At 45.2% G+C, this 14,804-nt stretch overlaps 1 pseudogene; it reads right to left on the bottom strand.

Annotated features, from left to right (window-relative positions):
• Window positions 1–4,287: 4,287 nt before the first annotated feature.
• Window positions 4,288–14,804, bottom strand: part of LOC148008950 (uncharacterized) — a 28,428-nt pseudogene continuing 17,911 nt past the window's right edge.

Raw genomic sequence — 14,804 nt, 5'->3', positions numbered from 1 at the left:
AGGAAAAGTCCTCTAATAGCTCCATCATCATCATCCATCAAGGTGGAGCAAAAGGAGCTGACACGATTAGGGACTCAATCTTACCTAAGTTAATCAGTTTGATCAACACTCTAGTAGCCTAAGAGACTGATGAAATGTCAGGATCCAACATCAATCCCAAAAAAGGTGAGCTCCACTTGGGAGACTTCCAAGTCGACATCCAACAAATGATAAATCGATAGGATTTGCAAATCAAAATGGAGCACCATGGTAGACCAGTTGAGGACATCATAGGAGACCTTGAGGAAGACTGAAGACTGGCAAAGAAAGTGCTACAAGGCATACTGAGGCACGAGATAGAAATGCGAGAGGTCTAGCGAGTTTTAGCGCTTGCGAGTAGAAACATGGCGGCACAACCCAACGCTGAGAGGGAAAGAGCACTTGAAGCCGACCTTACGTTGAGTGAGCTTCTCACAAAGGGACTCATAGATACCATGGCTATGGAGCAGAGCAAAGAAGCTCTAGCAACTTTGTTGCTAATAGAACTAGGTATTACTAGGAATTCAAAAAGCCAAATGAAGATACCAATAGTTGCTAAGCAACTCGACAAGTGTCGATAACAACCCATATGGTTTTGTAGAGTAGTTTGAGTAGGTATGTGAGGTGAACGGCCTAACGTACCCTACTCAATGTGCACAAAGATTTTGGTCTTTGCCATGGGGATAAAGGATACACATGGTACACTAGTCTAGACAATGTTGAACAGAATTATTTCAATAATCTCAAGAGTCTCTTCATCAGGAGATTCTCTAAGGTAGGGTACTTGGATAACCTTATTGTTTGTCCAAAATGACAAAGAGGATATTCAAGACTACATCGCCCACATGTGGAGTCTCTTCAAGAGAATCCTAGCCACCCACAGACAAACCTAGTGAATGAGCAGTCTCTACTATATTCATAAGTGGAATTAGGAGTAAAGAGCTTTACAAGGACTTGGTAGGCAATTGGAACCTACAAAGACATGTGCTAGCTAGGGTCTTTGAAGAAGCCATGCAAGTGGACGACGTGCTCAAAGAGAGAAGCTCAAGACTACAAGCCAAGATAGTGCAACCTCTAGAGCTTTGGAGAGAGCCACAACCACTAAAGCGAGAGATTGAGCTAGATCACCCTAGAGAAAGAAACGAGTGTTGACTCAAGTGAAGAATTGGCGGATATAAAGCTAGAGCTGGGCAATATCCAAGAGATGATAAGGAGACCTAATTGACCTCACATGCAATGTGTGCATTACTGAGGAAACCACTTGTTGTCGGCCAAGTGTATGGATCCTAGATCTAGACCTTGTGTCAGCTACAGTAGGTTTTTAGCCATGATGCCATGTGCTGCCATTTATTGAGGAGATTACCATACCCACAGCCTTAAACTAGCCATAATACTTTAGAAATAGGTTGCCACAATTCGGAAGGGGAGATCCATTAGCTCTTTCAACACCTAATGTGATGCCAAGCTAGCTGTCCCTAGAATGGACATAAACTCTACAGGCATACCTAGACCCTTCATGACCCATCCACCGAGTGATGCTCTAGTGCATTATGTTGAGGAGACAAATGAGAAAGAGACATACATAAACCTTACATCTAAGAAAAAGAGGGTAATCCCATTCCAATGGGTTTTAGACTAGTATCAGTGATGGCATTAGGTCGACGGGAAGGGGTAGAGGCCTAGGAGGTCAAAATCAAGAGCCAATGGCACGCTAGACTTGTAGACACCAATTGGAAGTGGTTGACAAGGTCAGGGAGTGGGTGAGAGAGTCCCAAGAGTACCTAAAGGATGTTGATCCCATCTTAGAAGACAAGATTGATTAGTTCTCTAGTCTGAGCACACATGTCTCGCCTACTCATATAGATTCTAGAGAAGCATCTGCACCCCATGTAGCACCACATAGACAGAGTCTAGTTGGCACACGTGGGCCAAGATCATTGGTAAAAGAGTACAGAGGCTAACAAAAAGCAAGCAGTTGGCAACTTGCTCACGATGTTGATATTGGCCCCTGTGACCCTACCTTTGGGAGAGTTGCTTCTTGAAAGGTGAGAAGGATCGAAGCTTGCACTCGAGAGCTATGGCGGGAGAGCAAGAGCAAGAAAGAAAGAAAGTTATATTAACGTCTTCTAAAGACCAAAACTGGCCTATGAGACAAACTGTGATACAACTGATGAGGTCCAGCTATCCAAAATAAAAGTGCTGAATGAAAAGCTAAAAACTGGAAACTGAAAATACGGTGCTGTGAGTGTGATAAGTGTCGTGTATGTGTATGTGCGTATGTAGCTCTGGTACTCCAGATAATGGCTACAAAAGGGAAACAAATGTCGGCTGTGATAGGGGAACAACTGTCGGCTGTGATAAAGTGGTGCGATGTGTATATGTAACAGATGCAGGGAGATATACTATCCTGGGATGTAGTAGCAGTCGTCGAAGTCGCTAATAGCAGGTGATCCCTCCTGGATGCATGATGTGGTACATCGGCGGTGGAGAAAGAGCAAACGGAGATCTGAGATCCAATGTGTCGAGTGTCGTCGGATCTCAGTCTGCTGTCGATGTAGATCAAGAATCCTCCGGATCTCTTGTCGGTGTGGCTATGGGGTCCGAAACCCACGGATCCTCGTGTGGCGTCGGGTACGCTGGTCCTCAGCCTGCTGTAGTGTGAGCCCAGAGGTCTGGCTGGAGGCTGGTACAGTAGCTCTCACTCTGTCTGTCTGAAAGAACTGTGTAATAGTCGTCTGGGTGGGCCTCTCTCTGACTGGGACTCGCTGTGTGCTTTTCTCTCTGATGTGCCATGCCTCTCCCAGAAAACGGCCAAATGATCTCTGATCCATATCAGTCATACATCCCTGAAGTGAGCTGCTCAATGTGTATCTAGATCTCAACTCTGAGTATGCCGGGCATCTGAGAACAAAATGCTCCTCACTCTCCACCTCTGATCTGCAAAGGGGGCATATCCTCTCCTCTCTGGGATGCCACTGGCTCTGCCACTCTCAATCATAAGCTGATGTGATGATACCCTGAGTTGTCTAATAAGAACTCCCAATCGATGTGGCATATAGATCTGTATATATCTCGGAATCTCTATGAATCCCTGCTCTGATATGCTCAAGAACTGTGTATAATAATGTGCCATCTTCGATGGCAGTGGCTGTGCAAGGCTGACCCATGTCCTCTGTATATAAATATGCCATATCTCCTGTCTGATGACTCTGTTCCTCTCAGAGAGAGAGGGTGTAAGTGGGAGCCTGAGTATGATATAGAAGAGGTGGGAGTCTATCAATGTCCAGCCCATGTCTGTCAAACCAAGCTCTAGTCTGTGCATACCACGATGTGGTATCCCTCGCTCGAGCCATCTCCCGAGATGCCATATATGCTCTGTATGCAATGCGATCTCTGTCCATATCCTGAAATCTGTGTAGGAAGCAGACTGTCTGAAATAATGCCTCGACTAGCATGGGCGGTGTGGCAAGCTCTGCTCGCACAATGTCATGTGGGACTGAGGCCTTGCTGCGAATCAATCTAGATATCATGATCACATGAGGTCTCTCCATCAATGTCCATACATAATCGGCAAGGCCTGGCCCCCATATAGTTGCTCCATACATCAGTGCTGGAGTGACTAGAGTATCAAAGAGCCACCCCTTGGTGCGGGGCTCCTGGAAATGTGCCTAATGACACTGTCGCTCCATAAGAGCCAATGCTGAGTATCCTCTAGTGAGGCGGTCACGAGCTGCCTGTGTCATCGAGAAAGTCCCTGAAGCTGCTGTAAAGGTGACTTCCAAATATACATATGATCCAGGGACCTCAATACTCCCTCCTGCTGCCATGAAAATACTCTGTCTGCGTATCTGAGCTGATGTATGGAATATAAGAACCTTGGTTTTACCAAGGTTCACTGTCGTACCTCTCTGTATGCAAAAATCATCCAATGCTAATAAATGCTGCTGTAATCCCTGAGCTGAATCTGAGACCAACACAATGTCATCTGCATATAGTAAGATATGAACTGTGGCTCCACTGAGATCTATACCTCCACCGGCTCGCTGTTGAATAAACTCTGCTATCTCATCAATGTATAGCCCAAATAGAGTCGGTGAGAGTGGGCATCCTTGTTTCACACCAATGGTGCTCACAAGGGGATCTAATATACCTCCCGGACATCTGACTCTACCAGTAACCCACTCATATAGTGCATAAATACCCCACATCATGTCATCATCCACCCCCAGATCAAGTAGGCGTCTGAAAAGCCTCTCTCTCGGAACCATGTCAAAGGCTTTGCGGAAATCCACAAAGCAACAATACAATCTCTGTTTCTTCACTCGTGTCTGGTCGATCAGACAACGGAGAGTGAAGATGTGGTCTATGGTAGAAAATGCCCGTTTGAACCCTGCCTGTCGGGGTGTGTGCATGCACTCTCTCTTTGCCAGTGTGCTGAGCTCCTCCTCCATCACCGTGCCATAAAGTTTGGCCAAAACTGGCCCAATTATGATGGTCCTATATGTATTAGGATCCATAGGATCCCCTGACTTGTGGATAGGTACAATGGTGTGCTCTGTCCACGAGTCAGGGAACCCCTCAGACAATGCACGGTTGAAGAGGTGAGCAATGAGTGGAGCCAATGTGTCTCTGCCATATATAATATGCTCTGCCTGAAGATCAAACTGGTCTCGAGCGCGGCCATGCTGTAATCGTGAGATAGCATGTTTCACCATACTAGTGGTGAAAAAGAATGAAATACCCGGTCTCGGTGTACATGGTGTGGGTATCAGCGGCTGTGCGGGTACATGATATAAACTCTGTGTGTATCCATGCCATAGTGCAGGGTCATGTATCGGTGTGGGTGAGTATGGTTCTCTGATCTACCTCCATGCCTCTGCACAATCTTTGCTCATAAGAAGGTGGTATATATCCCAATATCTCTCCTCCTCCCATTCTCGCTTTTTATGACGGGTCAAGTGGTGCATGCGTCTGTGCGCCTGTATGTGTGTGATCTCTCCTCTGGCCTCCAAATCGCGTAGCTGTCGACGTAGATCTCTGCACTCATCATCATACCACATGTTCTGTCGCATGGTACCGGTCCGAGGGGGATGCGTGTATGTGTGATGTGGAAAACTGAGTGTAGCAGAATCATGCAGAATGCGTGTGATATCAGTGGTCAGTGTATCAAGGGGTGCGTATGGATCAAGTGACGTGATGTGCTCCTCCAGATGCTGTGAGTAAACATGTGAGAGCTCATGAGTGAAGTGTATGGTAGTATGCATATGAGATATGATATCTACAGGTGGTGATGGTAATGAGATGAGGAGTGAGAAACTGAGAAAGGTGTGATCAGCACCGAGTGAAAGTCTCCCAAGGCCAAAGGACTCGATAGTATGCATCCCATCGATCGGTCCGAGCAGATAATCTATAGTACTCTCGCCCCCCCATGTGGGAAGTATGTAAGACCTCTTGAATATGGCCATTGTGCCATCCTGTTATAAATAACGAGATGATGTCTACTACCAAGCTCAAGTAAATGCCCTCCATACCCTGTGGCGTCTGGCCTAGTATCTGCTGACTCCTGACTGATCCCCAACTCCTCAGGGTCTAATGCTCTCATGATCTCTGGCTGCTCCATATCAAAACTCTCACACTTTCGGCTCTATGTGCGCCCGTTGAAGTCCCCCATAAGGAAGACCTCACCCAAACTAGAATACAGAATAATGTCCTCTGAGAGCTGTGAATAAGGGGAGGGGGAATCTCTGGCCTGAATATCACCCTGCGTAGCAGCATATCTGGACCCTCGTGGTGAAAAGTAGCATACTGCCATATAGATCCATCTCTCATCTGATATTTGCACTCTGATCCATATGTAACTGGCCTCCTCATCTCGTCTCACTAACTGGATATGTCTCTGTATCCCCTAACGGAATAGAACTGCCACCCCTCCTGAGCCCCTAGATGTACTCTGCCTAGTAGTAGCACGGTATGCAGATACCCACTCAAATCCTGTAATGCATGGAAGCCTTGAGAGAGACAAGAAATGGGAACTCCAACAGTCACAATGTGTGACCGGGCCTTCCTTTATTCAAATTGTCACTAAAAGAATAAAGAATAAAGTGATGGTGATGGGCGCCCGCCACCTGCAGTGTGCAGTGGCGGTGATTGTCAATGTAATAATACATGGGCGGCTAAGCGGAGGCGCTATTATCCCCAACAACCTTCCACTTAAAGGCGAATCTGCCCTAGTGAGGAGTGAAAAGAAAAAGAAAAGAGACAATACAACATGTACACATGTACAAGAGGATGAGGAAAGACGTCATCTCATCCCATGCCCATCAACTTCCCGAGAAAGGCAAAGAGCTCTGTAGAGAGGCTTTTCTGAGCAGATCTGCAAGATTCTGGTTAGTCGAGATCTTGACAAGATCAAGAGACTTGTTCTCAACGACCCCACATATGAAGTGATACCTCACCTCAATGTGTTTCGTCTTCGCATGGAAGACCAGATTCTTGGCTAACTCAATAGCACTCATAGAATATGAATGGAGTGTAGGGATAGCATCAATACCAAGGTCAGCAAAACCAAATGACCCAACCAAATGTCCTCCTTGCAAGCCTCAATGGCTGCAACGGACTGGGCCTCTATAGTAGAAAGGGCCGTGCATTGGTGCACCTTGGACATCTAAGAAACAGCACCTCCAGCATAGGTGAATACATAGATGGAATTGGACTTCCTACTATCTGCATGTCCTGCATAATCAGAGTTAGTGTACCCCATGACTCTTGTATCCTGGCTGCCATAGCATATGCATATATCTGCAGTGCCCTTGAGGCACCTCATGATACCCTTCACAGCATCCCAATGCTTCTTGCCAGGTGTAGCCATATAGCGTGCTATAACATCAACTACAAAGGCAATATCTGGATGAGTGGCAATCATGGCATACATAAGACTGCCCACTATGGATACATAGGGAATCTTGGCCATCTCGGCCCTTTGCTCATCTGTCTGCAGATAATCAGCCTGTGATACCTTCACATAAGAAGGCAATGGATAGCGAATAGGCTTTACGTCCTGCATGCAAAAGCGCTCAAGGACTTTATGAATGTACTCCCTCTGTGACAAGTAGAGGAGTCCCTGATGCTTGTCGCGTCTAATGCGTATACCAAGTATGTGAGAGGCCTGTCCCAGATCTTTCATCTCAAAGCTCTTCTTGAGCTGAGCCTTAAGAGCATGTAGCATGAGCTTTCCCTGCTATCAGCATATGATCCATATAGAGTACCAAAATCAATAAAGAACCATCACGGGCTTTCTTCCGTAAAGACACGGATCCATAGCACTCTTGCTGTAGCCCCGTGACTGCATCAAGGCATCAAACGTATGATACCACTCCCTAGGTGCCTGCTTCAAGCCATAAAGACTTTTCTTCAATTTGCATACTAGGTGCTCCCTGCCAGGTTCTGCAAAGCCCTTAGGTTGCTCCATATAAATCTCATCATGCAAGTCCCCATGTAAGAAAGCCATCTTGACATCCATCTGGTATAAATCCAAGTCAAGCTGAGCAACCAAAGCCAAGACTAAGCGCAGGGTGGTCATCTTAACCACAGGAGAAAAGACCTCATCAAAGTCCACACCATGCTCCTACTTAAAATCCTTTGCTACCAATCTAACCTTGTATGCCGGTTTGGCGTGTCTAGGGGTACTTTTCAACTTTTATACCCACTTGCATGGCAAAGCCTTCTTGTCCTTAGGCAAGGAAATCAAATTTCAAGTGTCATTCTTATGCAAGGAGTCTATCTCAGACTGCATAGCCCTCTCCCAGGAGTAACTGTCACCCCTGTACATAACCTCATCATAAGTGAAAGGCTCTCTTGTATCTATAACCAATACATAATGCATCGAGGGCTGAAATCTATCAGGTGGACGTCCGTCTCTAGCAGACCATCTCACGGTAGGCTCTGCTGCCTGCCCAGCTGCCTATCCAACACCCTAACCAGGACCATCTACTGCAGCTGTAGACTGTCCAACTGGTTGTGCGGGAGTGCTCAGCTCCTCCTGAAATATGACCCTGCGAATCTCAACAACTCTCTCAGGCTGCCGATGCATCTTGTCTTCATGGAAGACTACATCATGACTGCGGATGACTTTCCGCGTCTGCGGATTCCAGAGATGGTAACCCATCTTGCCTGTATCCCCATAACCAAGGAAAATGCATTTAACACTCTTAGGATCTAGCTTACTTCTCCTGTCCTTGGGCACATGGCAAAATGCCTCACATCCAAAGACATGGAGATGCGCATAAGAGGGAGGTTTTCCAGTCTATACCTTCTCTACAACCTAGAAATTCAAACTACTAGAAGGTGATCTGTTTATGACATACACAGCTGTACTAACTGTCTCAGCCCAAAATCTTTGTGGTAGGCCTGCATGGCTAAGCATACTGCGTACACGCTCCTGGATGGTTCTATTTATTTGCTCAACCAAACCATTCTGTGGTGGGTGTAGGGGGCGGTCAACTGAGTCTTAATACGTCTCTTATCACATAAATGCTTAAAAGCATGTGAGACATACTCACCCCCATTATCTGTCCTTAGGCATTTTAGCCTATACTCAGATTGGTTCTCAACCAATGTAAGCCATCTTTGAAACATAGCCAAGACATCGGATTTCAACTTAATGGGAAAAGCTCAAACTTTCCGTGAAAAATCATCTATGAAAGTAACAAAACACTTGGTACCACCCATAGACTGAGAAGGCATAGGTCCACAAACATCCGAATGTACCAATGCCAAGGGCTCACTCATGCGTAGCCTACCAGACTTCTTATGCGTAGACCTAGTTTGCCTGCCATAAAGACAGTGCTCACATGAATCAAAACATGCATAATCAAGGGGCGGTAAGTACTGCAAACCAGAAAGAATTTTCATTCCCTTCAAAGACATATGGCCTAAACGGCCATGCCAAAGAGATACATGTGGGATAGAACCCATAGAGAAAACATGGTCAAGGGAAGAAGTAGATACAATCAAGGGATAGAGGTTGCCAGCCTTGTCACCTCTCGCAATCACATGTTTGCCACGAGTGATCTTCCATGCAGAGTCTCCAAAAGATACATGATAACCTGCATCATTAAGCTATCCAGCTGACATGACACTGCGTGTCAAAGCAGGTACATGACGTACATCCTGCATAACAAAACTGCTGCCAGAAGGAAACTGCAGCCTAACATCACCAATGCCCACAATGTCAAGAGAGCTGTCATCATCCAAGTGCACAGAATCCAAAACAGTACGGTATGAATGAAACCACTCTCAGCAAGGTGTCACATGAAAGGACGCACCTGAGTCCAAGAGCCAACATTGTGCATACATAGAGTGTATCTTTGTCATCTGCGAAGCACTAGAAGAAGCTGTAAGGATATAATCATCATCATCAACATCCTCAAGCTGCATAACATTGATCTCTTCAATTTTAACACTGGACTTTGCAGGCACTATGCTGCGCTCAGAAGACTTATCCTACACTTTGTCTTTCCCCTTATCTTTGCACCTTTCATTGCGCACTTCATGGCATTGTGGCCTGATATGGCCCTTTTTTCCACAATGGTGATAAGTAACATCTGCATTCCTGCCACGTGATTTGCTACATGACTTGCCATGAGACTTGGATCGAGATTTCTAAGAATCCCATCCACGGCCACTGCCACTGCCATGCTTTCCATATCCATCATTCCTGCCTCTAACTGTCATAGCATGCGATACACGAGAGGTATCCAAATTCTTACCGTTAACCTCTTCTTGTTGTGGGAGCTTTTACTCAACCGCCAAGACTCACGGACCGCTTATTGATTCAAGCGTTCCAAGCCGAGCACAAATGACTACCTCTCACATAGCCGACGCGCCATCCATATCTACGAGTGTAGTGAGCTTACCTTGATGTCGTTCGAGTTACCTCCTCTCCCATGCACTCCCATAGCTCCATGATCCAAGTGCAAGCTTCAAGCAAGCTCCATCCTCAAGCTTCACACTCCAAGCTCCATGTCCACGAGTAAGAGAAGAGAAGAGAAGAAGAGAGGAGAAGATGGAGAGCTTCTCCTCCTCGGTCCCTCACCCTCACACACTCACTCCCTCACACTCCCTCTCTCAAGCACAAGCTCAAGCAAGCAAGAAGAAGAAGAAGAAAAAGAAGAGGAGGAGAGCTACTTTTGGCCACACACAAGAATGAGCTTCTCATTCACTTTTCAACTTTATATACAAAACCCTAAATCCCTTTTGGGCGGTCATTCCCTTTTCCCCTTTTTAGATGGCCGGCCATAGCCCATGCCCTTTTCCCCATTGTCCTTCTATCTTCCTAGCTTCCTTTCCACTGCCCATCTACATTTATAAATTGCACGGGTGAGAGCCCGGCGCTCTTTTACAAGATTTCAAGGTGCGCCTTTTTATTTTAAAATGCGCATTTTCCCTTTTGCCTTTGCCTTGGACTTTTAAGGTTGCCCTTGCGCTTTTGGCCTTTTCTCCTTTTCTTTCTTCAATCGGGCTACCTTTTTTTCGCCTTTGCCCTGCGTCTTTTCCACTTCCTTTTGTTTTCTTCGTTTTGGGGTTAACACTTGTAGAAGAGCACTCTCAATATCAGATAATTTCAAGGTAGCAGTAGAGACACGTAATGCAGTGCGGAATACATCCAATGACTCATTAAGAGTACCAAGCAAGAAAATAGAAGTGACATCCTCTGCAAAAGTGATATCTTGCAAAGTTAAGTTCTGGAGTATAGCATGGAACTGGCTCAAGTGAGCAGACATAGTCACATTCTCCTTCATGCACAGATCCATAAGCTGCTTCAGTCAATACATTTGACTTGCTGGACTTTTCTTATCATAAAGATTCTTGATTTTATCCCACAATTGCCATGCACTCTGTTCTTCCTCAAATACATTGTAATGAACCTATTCTGTGAGAGATAATACAATAGTGGACTTGCATAACTCATCAAGCTCTAACCATTCCTCATCTGGCATAGTTGCAAGCGGATGCCCGCTCAACCTCAAAGGTTTGATCTGCGATTTCTGCACCAACACCTACAAAATTTGGCTCTTTCAATAAGAGTAATTCGTACCATCAAGCTTAGTGATGTTGAAAATAGCATGATCAGTGGACGAACTCGCCATAATGCAGGCTGGAAGACTGCAGAGACAGTTGAAAATTGCTTACTGTTTACTGTAGAAAATGACAAAAAAATCACCAAAATCGAGAGAAAATGGCAAGTAAAGTGTAATTAAAGTTGCTGCCCACCAAGTACCAGTGAAGGTACATCATTTCAAAATATTTCAGCCTGAAAAATCCATGTCAGTCCGGAGTTATATGCTTGCTGTAATAAATGACAACAGGGTATTGTGAGAGGCAATTGCTGACCAAATCACTGCACCAAGTCAAGAAATGACAGCCAAGACATGACCAGCCATAAATGGGCATAAATCAGCACCAAACAGTCATCAGGACTGTGAGCAAACACCCAAACATGTCACCGAAGCATCCATGAGTGGGGGCATACCCAGTGGACAATAGGGCAAAGTATACATAACACTGAACCTGACACCAGTAGCTGTATGCTCACAAGAGTGCAAAGCCCAAGCTTAGGTCAAAAGAAACTCCAAGATATCAGTGCATGAACCATGCAACATTTAAGTGTAAGGGATCCCAAAGTCTCATGTATCTGCAAAATGCTCAAATAGCATAAACCTGCTACTCAATATCGGTCAAGCATACAAGATGCTTCATGCTCCCACTGGCACAAGAGGTGGATAAACGAGCTCAATGGCTCAATCAAACCAAGTCAAAGTACCAAATACAGGTAACCAACACAATGCCTCAATAGCATCTAAGGTCATAATGGAAAAAGCCAAGTCATAACAGAAAAATCCAAGTCAATGTGCAACTGCTGAAGGGAATACTCAAATGAATGTCGAGAGGAGCTCAAACAACTGCCATCCATAGCCAAAGCATAAAGCATTCACCAAGACAACATAACCCGTACTGGGTAGCCTAGGCATAAACCATGTCATAGATGAAATGCCAGCTGCAAAGAAGTGGTAGTAAAACCCAAATCGAGCTCTAATCTTAGCTCAAAATTATTCCGGAGGATAAACAAGACATGTGGCATAGTCCAAATATATCATGGTATCATATCGAGTAGCCGAGAGCACCCCATGGCAAATATGTATAACCCAATTGTAGCATAAATAGCTTTAGCCCTGATGTTTCCAGCAGCATATAACCTCTATAAACTGAGCATATCAGTGCTCAATCCAAGCTCAAATCCATAGGCAAACCATAGGCATACGTTTCCGTATGTATAGGCACCAACTGGGCATAATCGGGCAGCAAATGGCAAGATTTGTAAGCATAAAATTGAAGTAACAGGTGGCTGCCCTGTTTTGGACAGATTTGAAATTGTTCAAAATAGTCAATGGCTGAGCTAAATCAGCTCCAAATGCGTCTCACATAAGAGGCATAACATCCACAAGTGATCTGGTATCAATAGACGTAAGTAGAAGCATCACATAAGCCATAGGCATATAAATACATGCTGTCTCAGACCTGAAATCTATTGCAGAATATTTTGTCATCAGAATTTGGAAAATCCAATATCACCATTATATTCAGAGCGTGCCAAAACCCTAACTTAGACTTTTACCTTGCTTGAATCGGGTTTCGAATGCTCGAGATATGACAAAAAGAGTGATTTTTTGGGCCAGATTTTGAAACAGGTGCAAAAAAAACGTGAGTTGGCTGGGGGGTCTGCTGTCTCACATGTCAAAAATGGGGCCCAAAGGGGGCACAAATGCGGGCCAAAAGATGGTCTATCCTAAGCCTCAACAAGCCTTGATAGGTTGGAAGCAAGATCCAGGTGAAGGAAGCTCCAAGAGGTTTGAGCTATGGCTGCCCACAACCTGTGAAAACTCTGTTTACCTAAACTTGCGGACTGAAGTAAAACTCTGAAATAATGAAGCAATACCTCAATGTCAATGCCTTGATGATGCCTCAATAGGCTGGGAAGAAGCTCAAGAAGCCGGGGAGTGACGGGAGCTCAAGCGAATAAGCTATGGCTGTCGGGAAGGAGACCCAATGCGAGTGGGGAGTCAATGGGAAGCTGGGAATGCCACAAGCCAAGCTCAAGAGTTGGGAAGCCGTGCTCTGATACCAATTGAAAGGTGAGAATGATCGAAGCTTGCACTCAAGAGCTATGGCAAGAGAGCGAGAGCAAGAAAGAGAGAGACAAGAAATGGGAACTCCAATAGTCACAATGTGTGACCGGGCCTTCCTTTATTCAAACTGTCACTAAAAGAATAAAATATAAAGTGATGGTGACGGGCGACTGCCACCTGCAGTGTGCAGTGGCGGTGACTGACAGTGTAATAATACACGGGTGGCTAGGCGGAGGTGCCTTTATCCCCAACACTTCTTAGATAGAATCCAATGCTATGGCAAGGGTTGAAGTAGTGGGTAGAACAACATGACAAGCTTCGAGTGAACAACTTGCTTGAGCACAATGCAACAACGCACATGCCAAGCTTAACCTTGACTTCAATGCCTAAGTCTTTGCACATAAATGCTTTTTGAGAAGGAACAGAGATGCATGCAGCCTTGCCTATCAATACATTAGGAGATGCTACAAGAAAGGGAATTGTAGATATGAGAGCTGGAGTCAATGTGCTTAGCCATGCTGTCCTGTAGGCTTGGGGTAATCCGCCCATGAAGACCGCAAGGTTTAATGTCACGCTAGCTAATGGAATGAAGGTCAAATCATTTGGAGTGTTAAAAGACTAGCCTTTCAAGATAGTGGGAGTCTAGTTCTCAATGAACTTCATAGTCATGAAGGGAGTGGACTACGATTTCTTGCTAGGTTGACCTTGGATGTGAAATACACGAGCAATAGAAGATTGGAACAATGGTCTCATATTCTTAGGAAATAGATTGGAGGTTATAAGAGTTGAGATGGATACTTGGAAGACCACTCCGATTAACCTAGGTGCCATCTCTACTATGTTGAAAGGAGACTCACAAGTCAACAAATCCTATGGGCCGCTAACAAAGTATATCCCTTGCCCTGAGGGGACAAGCGAGATTGGATGCATGTGCTAGCCAACCATCGATTCTCTATTCTCAGATGAAGTGGAGGCTAATAAGCAGGCTGCTAGGGCAATCGATGAGTCCCAAAAAGTCACATAATTTCAGCTGCCATCGAAGAGTAGCGTCAACCATCAGTATCAATCTACATTATGACTAGGAGCTCTAGTATTCAACCAGCACCAATGCACTGACCGCACAAGCCTCAAATGCTGAACTTGCCTATAAACATAAGAGTAGCCACCACCATTGAGATAGAGGATGAGAATTAGGAAATGGTAGCACTGCCTACCTACGTATATCAATGATTGCCCAGAAGGCACACGCCATTGACACACTCATTGACGAGGGAGCTGGCTGTAATATCATTATGCATGATCATGAGACCCTCATTGGTCAGCCTCGCCTATAGCCTATCAATGCTAAACTTAACCCATTTGGAAGCAATCCTACCCATGCTGAAAAATTGCAAAGTAGCAGTGTCTATCGAGACTGAAAGCCTCCCTATGATCTTTTATGTGTTACTACCTAACACTAAGGCCATTGGTAGGGAATTGCTACTGGGTCATGCATTCAAGAAGCAAGCCCATTGCAATGTTAACTATGACTCCTAGTGCATTCACCTTCTTGTTGGCAGTATTCGCATAGAGATGGGTTTCATAAAAGGCAGAATGGCTCCA

Source organism: Lygodium microphyllum, unplaced genomic scaffold (genome assembly GCF_053477565.2).
Source record: "Lygodium microphyllum isolate KBCC unplaced genomic scaffold, Lygodium_microphyllum_v1.1.10 scaffold_43, whole genome shotgun sequence".
Classification (NCBI taxonomy): Eukaryota; Viridiplantae; Streptophyta; class Polypodiopsida; order Schizaeales; family Lygodiaceae; genus Lygodium; species Lygodium microphyllum.
Note: the sequence above shows the minus strand (reverse complement) of the source record. Positions and strands in the feature narration are given on the sequence as shown.